Here is a 12,395-nt window from a genome sequence, read left to right on the forward strand (position 1 = left end):
CCTCTTCCATTCCCATCCCTTGGTACTTATTTTGCTAGTCTGTTATAACATTGGTCAACCCCTATACGTCTGAACAGTGTCCTATCCGTGTGACTCCTTACAGCAGTAGTTAGGCTTTTACAGTTTCCATCCCCATATAGCTTGTGGCCTGTATGTATCCTCGGGCACCTCGTCTTTCAATATGCACTTCATATCACGCACTAAGTCGGTAATTCCCAACCTTGGGGCCCTTGGCCCAAAGGGGGTACATGAAGCCTCATCACGGGTTACGTGAACCCCATTACGGATTACCTGAGATATATTTCGAGGAGAAGAAGCTACAATACCATTGGGATGTTTTTGTTTAAGCAGGACGCTGCTGTGGCACAGAAGATTTGCTCAAAGGTCCATCATTTTGGCAAGATTTATCATCAGAGAAGTAATTAAGGTAAACAGTTCCATTCTAATAAGATAAGAGTCATCATTGAGAGGGGGAACGTATTGCCTGACGGGGAGGCCAAGGGTTGCATCACCCTAATAACGTCACGAACCACTGCTGAGCTAGCTGATCACTTTACGTTACCAGAGTTCCATACATTACGTTTTGATTTTCAGGACGGCTGTGTGTGAAAACTAGATCCAGCTCTGGTTACAGGCTCGTACCTCTGACCCCAGTCAACGTCCGTATGACAAATCGATACAAGAAAGGTTTTCATGTTCATTCTAGGTATTTAGATTTCGTTGTGTATCAACCCATACTCTTTCCATCCCGTGCTGGTCTAGAGTTGTCCATCCTGAAGTGAGGTGGGTCGTCCCTGAGGCTCTTTCCACCACACTGCATGGCCACCGTTGCTGCATCGTGCATCATCCTCGATGTTCCTTTTCATAATTCTCTGGAAAAATGTTTTTTTTTTTTTTTTTTTTGGGGGGGGGGGGGGGGTTCATCTGACCTCCTTAGAGGATGGTTTATTAAGAGGCGAGTCTCGCTCAGGTCTGTGATGTCTGACTTAATCTCGCTTATGGTCTCTGTCTTTTGTTCCTCTGTCTACATAAAACTTGTTTTGCTCTAAGTATTTTTCTTTAAATTCTTTTTAAATCTTCCTCTTTACATTCTAACACTCGTGGGACTCCATCTCTTGAATATTTTCTGCTGTCGTGCAAGTTCTTAGATATATGCATGGTCTGCCTTAATCATGTCCTTAGTCATTTTATTCCATTCATCTGACACTCTTATGCTATGAAAATATTCTTGTACTTCCCTTTTTTTTTTTCTTTTGCTTAATTTCATAGCCGTATCCCTACGTCTCTTGAAAACTGTTCACTGTTTTATAAACTTAAAGATTGCGATCAAGTCACCCCTCACTCTTCTTTCTCCCAAGATGGCCAAATTTAAAGCCTCTCGCCTCATCCCCGTTACTCACCTCTCTTAGTTTTAGGTACCATTTTCTTTTTCGTCCCTCTCTTGGCTTTTTCTATTAGTTCTTCCTGATGTTTTCTTTTCAGTTGTGGACATCAAACTTGAGAGTCATATTCTAGTTTTAACCTCATTTAGGTTGTGAGCAGCTCCTTGGACACTTCCTTATCCAAATGCTTGAAATCTGTTCTGACATTTGTCAGAAGACCATTTGTTTCCTTATCTATTCTCCTAATCCGGGACTGTGGTGACTGGATAGGGATAATGTCGACCCTAATTCCCTCACACACGCATATAATCCTGAAACTTATTTGCTGCTAAATGATAATCACACTGAGGTAGTCTTTCAATCTGTCCCATCGTCTTTACTTTACATTTGCCGGGATTCAGTTCCATCAACGATTTATAACATCAACTTTAAGTATGTAAGTTGATGCAATGCTTCTTAGTTCTGGCCTCACTCATGACCTTTGCATCACCTGCAAACATTCGGGTAGGAGCCCATATCTTCAGGCAAGAGTAATGGACCCAGTCCAGAACCCTGCGGTACTCCGATGGTCACCTCGACCCGTTTAGGAAATGTTCCTCTAACATGCGTTCTTTGTTCCCTTCCACTGAGATGATAATCTAACTAATGAGGGAATATCCTCTTGATTCCATTATTGTGATCCAGCTCCCTAATCAGCCTCCTATGCAGCACGATGCCAAATACATTCTGGTAGTCTAGATACAGACAATCTCAATATACCCTTTCGTCCAAGACAGAGCTTACCCTGTTGTAGGAATCTAAGTGGTTTGTTATGCTTAACCTTCTTTCTCGAAGACCGTGTTGTTCCTCACTTAGAGAATGTCTTCCCTGTTTAGTCGCCAGTTTGGTTTCGAATCATCTGTTCCAGAACCTTGCACACCGCGTTCGTTTGTGAGATCCGTCTGTAGCTCAGTGCCTTTTGTCCGGTCTCTCTTCTTATAGATGGTTATGACGTTTGCCCCTTTTCCATTCCTCTGGTAATATGTCACTCTCCAGCGACATCTTGAACCGTATTTCATGAGGTTTATCTAGCGTATCTGAACACATCTTCAGCACATATAGTGAAATTTCGTCAGGACCATGAGTCTTGTGTAGACGAAAATCTTTGTGTTCTCTTCATGTCTTTTCCATAAAACTCAAAGGTTTTCTAAAACCTCTTCCCTCTTCCATATCACTGGTGTTGCAGCTATAGTGTCTTCCGTACTGAAAACACTTCTGAACTTGTTACTCAGTTCCTCTCGTATCCTTACATCATCCCGAACGGTTCTTCTCTCTGAATCCCTTCGTCTGATTAATTGCTCCTTAACTGACTGACTCTTGATAAACTTATGGAAAAGTTTTGCATAGTTTCCCCTTCCTTGTTCACACTATTCTTTCTCTGTTCCTCCCTTCTTGTCTTGGCATACTCGTTCCCTGTAAATAGTAGCTGGCAAGAGTGCTGTATATATTGTCATCACGACACAGCTCAAAGCTCTTTTTCCTTTTCGGCATGTATTATCAAACCTTTCTTTCCTCTTTCTCACCATTCCCTCTGTATGTGAGGCTAGAGGTGCCTGTGTTCGTACTCCTTCACTGTAAATATCACAGACCTTCTCCTCACGGCGCTCCGTCTTCTGGCTACTGAACTCTGTATCCCAGTCTACATTAGCATAGAAATTGTTGATGTTTGTGTAGTTTCCACGATGGTGTCTCCTCTTCAAGTACTGGCTCGGCTCTGCTCACTCGACATCCTCTTTCATCACATAGTCGAACCTGAGTCAAACTTTTTCCATTTTTTGTATCTTATATTAGTCTCTCTCGTCCTAGTATGCTCATTAGTAGACGCAATTTTCCTGTATATAGTGTGTAATCTTTCGTCTACATAACCCCTCCCGCTGACACGGTGTGAGTAAATAAGATCCTCAGTCTATCTTCTCATAACTGATATCCCCATAATCAGTACATATTGTACCATCTCTGTGAAATGATTGTCTCGCTACTTCATGTACAGTCGCCTCTACCTCTAACTGGGACAATTAGCGTTGTCTATCCTCTATTAGTGAGGTGTGAAACTCTGGGTGCATCACCTCGCTACTTCGAAGCTTTCATTTAGCGACCTTGGGTGAGGGAGACGGCTGTGGCTGGCGTCTGAGGGGGTAGCGGGGGAAGGAAGGGTCGAGAAGAGTGAGAGGTGTGTACGCTGGTAGGTGACACCTTCATATAACGCAGTGTTTTAAGAAGCAAATATTGAAATGTGTAAATCTATGCAAAAATACTGAGTGATGCTCATTGCAAATTAGAGCGTTATTCGCTGCTCGTGTTGGAGGTCTGAATTGTACCATGATAAACAGATGAAGCAATCCCCCCACCCCTTTTCCTTTAATTTACACACTTACACATATATACTCGTAGGTCATGTCCTTCCCTTCCATCCACAGAAGTAAATGTCGTAAGGGACAGCTCCTGCCACCAACCTATGTAGCAGGTAAAGATGCATTTGAATAGTTTCTTAACTATTCTGTTCTCATTAGAATTACTCAGGGATCTGTCAAACATTCTTTAAGTATAATGAATATGAAAAAGGAATATCATTTTGCCGCACGTGAAGTGTTCCATGTAATGTTTCACAGTTTACAGACTGTAACAAAAGTATGGTGTTTTAGCTACAGGGTGGCGGTGTTCATAGTGAGCTGGTGTCATGTCAGGAGAAGTGGGGTGCGGTCAGCACCACACAGATGCACCGATATGTTATGGTGTGTAAACAATATGTATCATGGGAATGTAGATAACAACTTGGTGTATCCTGGCTACTGTGTTATGTACACATATACAACCTGTAGGCCTTGCGAGCTTCCGGCAACACTTAGGGCATGAGAATTGCCTGCCGTTACGTGTTACGAAACGTAATTTATAAACGCTCGTCTGATGATTTTAATGATATACAAGTTTAATGAGGGATGTTAGATTAGAATTGCGTAAGGCAAATTTAATTAATCGGTAAAGTACGCATGAATAACAAAATGTCGGCGTGGCCGGGTAATGAACATTGTGTCATTTTCGCCATTAATCATTATTCATGTTGTTGATAGTATGAGTACGATGGCGCTGGGTATATTCACTAGGTTATTTCAATGCATCTCTCCAAGGCAAAGTGATACAAAGAGTTGTTTGTAGTCTTATTGACCAATGCCAAGCTTGATCATTGTATGGATCACTCGTGATGACTCCCACCTCAAATGTGACCACTCCTACAGTGACCACCACAGACCCTCACTCCCACCACACAGACGCCTCACTTACGCCAGACTCCCTACACACACACGCCACACTCCATGAAATAGCCTACCATTGTCTGCATTTTTCCTGACGTCTTACACTATGCTATGTTTCTTACATATTGAATCCTATTGGTATGTTTCAGCAATACAAGAAACCATAATGAATATAACTTACATATGAAATTCATAATCACGTATAAACACTTATTCATACAGGAAGCAGTCATATGTACTATAGGATTATTAACATAAAACTTCAGAAAATTATCATTCTCTCTTATATGGATTATATATTAGATAAGTATCCTTATGAATAAACGATATATGCACGTTAGAATAAGTCTTTTTAATAGGACCAGCTTATAGAAGGAATTTTGTTGAAATAAGCATTTCTTCTATTGCATGTGAACAATTGAGCCACATTGTAGAATACTGGGTTGGTGTACAGGGTAGCGAATGGAAAGAAACTAGCGAAGTGCTATCAGAAAGTGTCATCCAGCACGAAGGTTACTATATCACCTCATCATCAATGATACTTTTTTCTCTATTGACCAACGTCTTCATTCCGCTGCTTCAAGCTAGGACCAGCAGAGGCGGCCCCACACACATATCATGCTTCACTTTACCCTCACGCCATGTTTTCCTCCCTACCACCACCTTCCTCACCCTTCCACGGAAGTTCTGGCAGTTAAATCATTATTGAGTATTGTCATTGATCACTGATATTTAATACAAACCACTTCTATTTTATGAATGTTTATTATTTCTTACTTGGGTCAAGGTGACACCACACCAGTGTCAATGGATCACTGGCGTCACAGGATTAATGGTAAGGTCACGCTGCCTGAGCTCATAGAACGCTTCTTTTTACCCACGTTTGGCTTCGAACTCCCGCGTTGATACTCTCAAGTTCACATGCCACGGAGAGGAAGGAGTGACAACGCTGTTACTTGCTGTTAGTTCATCGAAAACGAGGTTAACACCACATATAGTTAGACGTTGTGGATTCCTGTAACGACCCCGGCATGGTAAAAAAAAATCTCCGGGGTATTAAAAATTGGAAGCAGTCTTGAAATGAAAGCTTCGAAGAAGCGAGTCGAAACTCCCTGGGTTCACACCTCACGGAAAGGGAGGATTAAACAGAGATGACTGTCCTGGTCGGAAGTAGAAGTGGCTGTACCTTTGTGATCATACCTTTATTGTCATCATTCTACTTTTGTTCTAGATCTTTGGAGGTCTTTGGAGAGTAATTTACTATGAGAAAAAAAATGTACTTTTTTTCATGTTGGTTGAGACGTCATTGGTAACTGAATGCCCTGATCAAACCGGTCTCATTAATATATATATATATATATATATATATATATATATATATATATATATATATATATATATATATATATATATTAATCCCTGGGGATAGGGGAGAAAGAATACTTCCCACGTATTCCCTGCGTGTCGTAGAAGGCGACTAAAAGGGGAGGGAGCGGGGGGCTGGAAATCCTCCCCTCTTTGTTTTTTTTTTTTTTAATTTTCCAAAAAAAGGAACAGAGAAGGGGGCCAGATGAGGATGTTCCCTCAGAGGCCCAGTCCTCTGTTCTCAACGCTACCTTGCTGATGCGGGAAATGGCGAATAGTTTGAAAAAAAAAAAAAAAAATATATATATATATATATATATATATATATATATATATATATATATATATATATATATATATATACACCCTAGCCTAAGCCTGGTACCCACCTTATCAACCTACCCCTAAGGGAGGATGAACAGCTGGGTTGACTGTGGACCGACTGCCGCAACCAGGATTCGAACTTACACGCTCGACTCTGGACAACCCGTAAATACGTCACAATCAGCGACTTCAACCGCTACACAATGGATGTCCACTTCTTCTCAACAGTTATTCTTCCCATCCTGCATCGTCTGTATGGGTCATCCTCCGCTATCTCTCGAAACTTAAGATTATATGATTTACTAAGAGGAACAGTCCTCCATGTCCTTTTGCCTTGTTATTCCCTCGAAACTATCAGGTACCCTTTTGGGTAGAACTGGTGTGTGTGTGTGAAATAATGAGGCGAAAAAAAGATCTTTCGTTATGGTTATGTGTGTGTGTTTCTGTGTGTGTGTGTGTGTGTGTGTATAGAGAGAATGAGATTCGTATTATCATATTCCAAAGCAACAGTAACTTCCATACACTAACATCATTTCATGTGGTTAACTTATGACGTCTGTGGGGTCGAGCAGGGAAGGCGATGAGCCCGAATGGACCCGCTCCTCCAACCTCGTCTCACAAAAAGTTTCTTCCAAAGAAAAATGAGAAATCAACATATTATCAAAAGAAAATGTTACGAAGTTAAAGAAAAAAAAATTATATATGACTGGAATCAAAGAGAAAACGTATATTTTTGCCAGCAAGTGCATTAGTGTGGTGCATTTTTCTGTGCTGGTCTAACTGAATGCTCAGCTTGGGCGTTCGTGCCTTCGTCTTTCAAGAGGTGAGGGGCGAGAGGCCGTAGATATTTGGCGTTTACATTTGCATGACGGTCGCAGTATGAACCATTTGCATGACGTATCACGGTATGAACCATTTGCATGACGTATCACGGTATGAACCATTTGCATGACGTATCACGGTATGAACCATTTGCATGACATATCTCGGTATGAACCATTTGCATGACGTATCTCGGTATGAACCATTTGCATGACATATCTCGGTATGAACCATTTGCATGACGTATCACGGTATGAACCATTTGCATGACGTATCACGGTATGAACCATTTGCATGACATATCTCGGTATGAACCATTTGCATGACGTATCACGGTATGAACCATTTGCATGACGTATCACGGTATGAACCATTTGCATGACGTATCACGGTATGAACCATTTGCATGACGTATCACGGTATGAACCATTTGCATGACAATCACGGTATGAACCATTTGCATGACGTATCACGGTGTGAACCATTTGCATGACAATCACGGTGTGAACGAGTATTCTCTAGCTGCGAGAAAAGTGTGTGTAGAAAGAACGCCTTCGTTCGCGCTATTTTATGTACGGATTTCCCCCTCAAGACTATACCCGAGAACTTTTGAATCTCTCCTCAACCAGGGGAAAAGTACACAGATTAAAAATAAAAAAAGAAAAGTATGCCTAAAAACTTCCTCCCTCTCTGAGAATCTTGATCCTTTCCTCGCCTTCCCTTAGTTATAACAAGAAGCCCAAGTTAGGCTCATCCACCCGCAAAAAAAGTTAGAATTTCCCTTACGAACTTTTGGAGGAAAAAATATATATATGTAGATTTTATGGCTACCGAGACAGAGCTGGTGCACGTTACATCAACAGATCCACAGTGGTAATATGGAGGGGGGGCGGGCGGGCGGGCGGGCGTCAGCTCTTGGCCGAGGCCTCCCACATGGTCGAGATTTGCTTGTAAGAAGGACAGATTTACGTCGCTACATCCCTGGACGAGTCGTCCTTCCCCGGCATGTTGCTTCCACCAGGACACGGAGGATGCGTGCGTGCCAGCTGCCAGGCTCCGGGAACAGCTGATGTGGCGACGGTGATCCGCTGGCTAGGGTTGGCTGGTGTCTGGCCAGGTCTGTGTGGTGGATCGTGTCCAGGTGCTTGTGGTGGATTGCCAGGTGTGTGCGCGTGTGTGTGGTAGATTGTGGTAACGTGTGTGATCGAATCTAAGCCGGGTGGACTTGGTCGTGGCCAAATGTGTGCTGTATCTGTGGACCATAATGTCAGCTGTGGGTTACATCATATGCTCATCCGTGGGGTGCATCATATGTTCAGTTGCGGGGCATATCATCATATGGCCCGAATTTGTGGTGGATCATATTACCTGGTATGTTGCGATGGTGGTGGAGACAAAGTTATGATGAGCCATGTCTATATGGCAAAGTGTATGTTGGATCAATAGGACTGGCTCACGTGATGGCTTGGGGTTTGGTGGGGGGAGGGTTCATGTGGCGATATATGATGCATCATTTACGCGAGTGTACAGTGGGTGTATCGCGTGGCCAAGTGTGTTAGGATCGTATGACCGGGTTGTGTGATGAACCGTATGATTATGCATGTGGCACAGGGCGGTGGCAGGTAGAGTTACGTTGCCTCTATATTTTTCATTTCTTGGACCAAGTCAAGCATATGTATCGTACGATCTCAACTGTGGCTTGAAGGTCCTCCTCTACCTTGATGGAAAATGGAGCAAACTTGGCGAGACGATCAAGAAGACAAACATCGACGGTGTGAAGGGGCAATCAACTTGAGCCCCGAGTTTAGTGCATTAGTTCACATCTGCATAGCCCGTGCCACACAACGGAAATACCTCCTGCCACCTGATGCAGGTATTGCATGTGAGGAACTTCGGATATGCTAAGACAGCCTATGAAAGAATTACTGTCAAAGTGTCAAAACCATGCAGAACAGACATACATATGAGACGTCAGAGAACGAACCGTGACCGATGTGAAATTCGTATCCGTACAATACATTACGAAGATGACGATCTCCAGGACTTTGACGCAAACACCAGCTGAGGTGACTAGAATATCTGAGGTGTGGCGAGTTGATGAGGACGAGTATTCCAAAGGCCCTTAATTCTCTCCCGAGCATTGAGACAGTGCGCCGTGGTGGAGGTGTGGGGTCTACCATCACTTACATGCAGTCTCACGGAGCTGACGTGGTCGAGATGTCGCCCGTAAAGATTTATCCGAAGGCATCCCCCTTGCATTATCTACAGCACTGTGCATTATCCACCTGGATCTGACGCCAGAGCAGAGCCGTTTGACGCGGTCATCCCCCCCCCCCCCCCCAAACCTTTGTAAATCTGTGATGTGGAGTGACCTTAACGAGATAAATTTACCCGAGACATGAAGGCACTTACAACTCGGGCAGAGCGCTTGACTTTCGCACTCATGGAAACAGACTACGAGACGAGATCATGTATGATAATCTACATAGTTGGCCCCTGTCCTCACCACTACCATAGTGTGGCCTAGGGTTGGGTCGGCGTCCACAGCCGTTACGTACAGTGTTATACTCTGCACCACATAACACGAGACTTGCACATAGTGGAAGTGTGTGATGGTATTCAGACATACACTAAGTTTTATGCATTCATCAAAGTGAATTCATTGATCACTGCCTCTCTGCAAGGTTAATGATATTGCATGCCAGTGGCCAGCCCTGACGTGCCCTCATGACCAGCTCTGATGACCTCTGATAACCTCTAATGACCCGATCTGGTTAACCCCATTTGACTATCCTAAGTAACCTAACCGTAGTGATCCCTCATGACCAACTCTGGTGACCCCCACATGCCCAGCCTTTGTAACCCCCTTATGATCAGCTCTGGTGACCCTTCCATTACCAGCCTGGGTGACACCCTCATGACCAACCTTGGTGAGCCCTCATGACCAACCACGTTGACTCCCATTAGGACCCATAGGTGAGTATCCATCATGACAGACCTCGTAGCCAATTGTAATGGATCCTTCATGACCAACCGTGTGACTTCTCATGCCAACCCTGGTGACTCTTCATGACCCACTGTGGTGATCATACCCTACCCGGGTGCTTCCAGTGCTCTCATATCCAAAAAAAAACTACTAAGTGGCAGTGAATGGCGTAAGTCAGGCAAATAATTGTTATGGAATGGAACGTTTCAAACATCATTGGGAAAATATCAAAATAAAAGCAAGAAGTGAAGGACATTTCTAAGCGGCATATCCGCAAATGATGCAGGAAATCAAAATAATAATCTGTTTTTACATCATTTTTGTCAGACTGTACCAGAAGACGGCTCTCACTCCAGCCTACACAACCTGCCACCACCACCACCACAGTTGGATCGTGTTGCCCATACGTGACTGGCTGCTCCAAGTGAGGACATGGAAATCCTCAGCTCCTGGTGATCCTCTTGCTACGTTCAGCTATAGGGAGGTGGCCTATGAATTATCCCTCCCATTCACTCGTATCCTGAACCTCTCCCGCCTCACTAACGTCATTCATCTTAGGAGGAAGATTGGCTACGTCACTCCATCACTCAAGAAAATGAGCCCAGGATCCTTCAGCAGACTACGACTAATCAGTCATGTAGATTTCCTTTTTTCTTTTTTAGTCTGAAGGATTCTTAACCTGGCTCCTCATTAACTGGCGACCCAAAATCTACCTCTGCAACTCATTATGTATGAGATTTTCTTGAGACGAGTTTACAAGACATCAGATATATTTAATCCATTTCTATTTTTGAGTCGCCGTCATCAAGTAGTTACGGTACCATTGTTTACGGTACTCGAGTACATGAGGTGTGGCATTGGGGGTCCTCCATCCAAGTACATGGAAGTGTAGGGATGGGGCCCATCCAACTGGTATATGAAAGTGTGGGGCTGGGGTCCAACTGAGTGTATGGAAGTGTAGGACTGGGATCCAACTGAGTATATGGGAGTATTGGCCTTGCGTCCCTTCGTGTTTGCCCACGTCACTGTCACTACACACTATGGTGTGTATTGCACCTATATCCTCCCTCTCGTCCCATCATACGCCCTATTCACAACACACTTCCCGCCATTGTCTGTCTCTTTTAAGTGTAAATGATAAATGACCCTTGTTTGCTGATTCATGATTTATTTTTACGTGTTTTATTTGCCAAGTATTGTGAGGGCGGACTGTTTTGTTTTCATCTTTATCTAAATTTGACGTTTCATATGTATTTGTCTTTTGTATGGGCGACTTGGTTACCCTAGTTTGTATAGGTTTGAGATTTGTTTAATTATCAGCAGTATTGATGACAGTTCTCTTTGGTGTTATATATCTTTATATCTTATTATACCAACGAGTCTTTTATCTATCTGTGATATTTTGCTAAGTGTGTGTGATGGATCATGTGGTCAGGTGTGATGGTTCGTCGCCAGGTATGGGATTGAATCATATGTTAGACTGTGTGGTGGATCGTGTGGCGAGATGTGGCGAGCCGTGTAAGGCATGAATTTTTTTTTTTTTTTCATATCCAAGGCCATTTCTGAGCTCTCTCTCTCTCTCTCTCTCTCTCTCTCTCTCTCTCTCTCTCTCTCTCTCTCTCTCTCTCTCTCTCACCTCGTGACATCTTTCATGGTCTTTGACCTTGTCTTCTGTACTTCCACCTCTAACCATGATCATGGTCTTTGACTTGGTCTTCTGTATCTTCATCTCTAACCATGATCATGGTTTTTGACTTGGTCTTCCTCTAACCAAGATCATGATCTTTGACATGATCTTCTGTACCTTTGCCTCTGACCATAATCATGGTCTGTGACTTGGTCTTCTGTACTTCCACCTCTAACCATGATCATGGTCTTTGACTTGGTCTTCTGAACCTCTGCCTCTAACAGTATTGCTTCTAATCCAGTGTCTTGATCATTTCAAACAGCCTTGCTAAATTACTGACCACTGATGTGTCATGTTTGGTCTCTCCCTCGCGTTTCCTTCGTGTTGTGGACCTAGTTGAACTGGCCTGGTCCTGCTGCTCCCCCCTATAAATGATTCCATTTCTAAAGATCTTAATTTGATCCCGCCAAATGGAATTTAACACTATGTAGTATGCATCCAAATACGATATACCCAGAGAATGTTTGAATACTTGGCTGTTTGTGTTGCCACATGGTTGTGCGTGTTGTATTGTCTGTCTTTACTCTGTTACACTTTTC

The 12,395-nt window shown here is 43.3% G+C and overlaps 1 long non-coding RNA gene across 2 annotated transcripts in view; it reads left to right on the top strand.

The window, feature by feature from the left end:
* LOC139754908 (uncharacterized) overlaps positions 1-12,395 on the top strand; it is a 136,548-nt gene that overhangs the window by 91,234 nt on the left and 32,919 nt on the right. Inside the window, exon 3 of one of the 2 annotated variants that reach the window (XR_011713976.1) lies at positions 5,460-5,914. The exons of the other annotated variant lie outside the window; for it this stretch is intronic. This is a non-coding gene — a long non-coding RNA (uncharacterized lncRNA). Of the gene's footprint in view, positions 1-5,459; positions 5,915-12,395 lie in introns of those variants that run through there. 2 annotated transcript variants of the gene reach the window in all.

The sequence above is a fragment of the Panulirus ornatus genome, chromosome 18, assembly GCF_036320965.1.
Source record: "Panulirus ornatus isolate Po-2019 chromosome 18, ASM3632096v1, whole genome shotgun sequence".
Classification (NCBI taxonomy): Eukaryota; Metazoa; Arthropoda; class Malacostraca; order Decapoda; family Palinuridae; genus Panulirus; species Panulirus ornatus.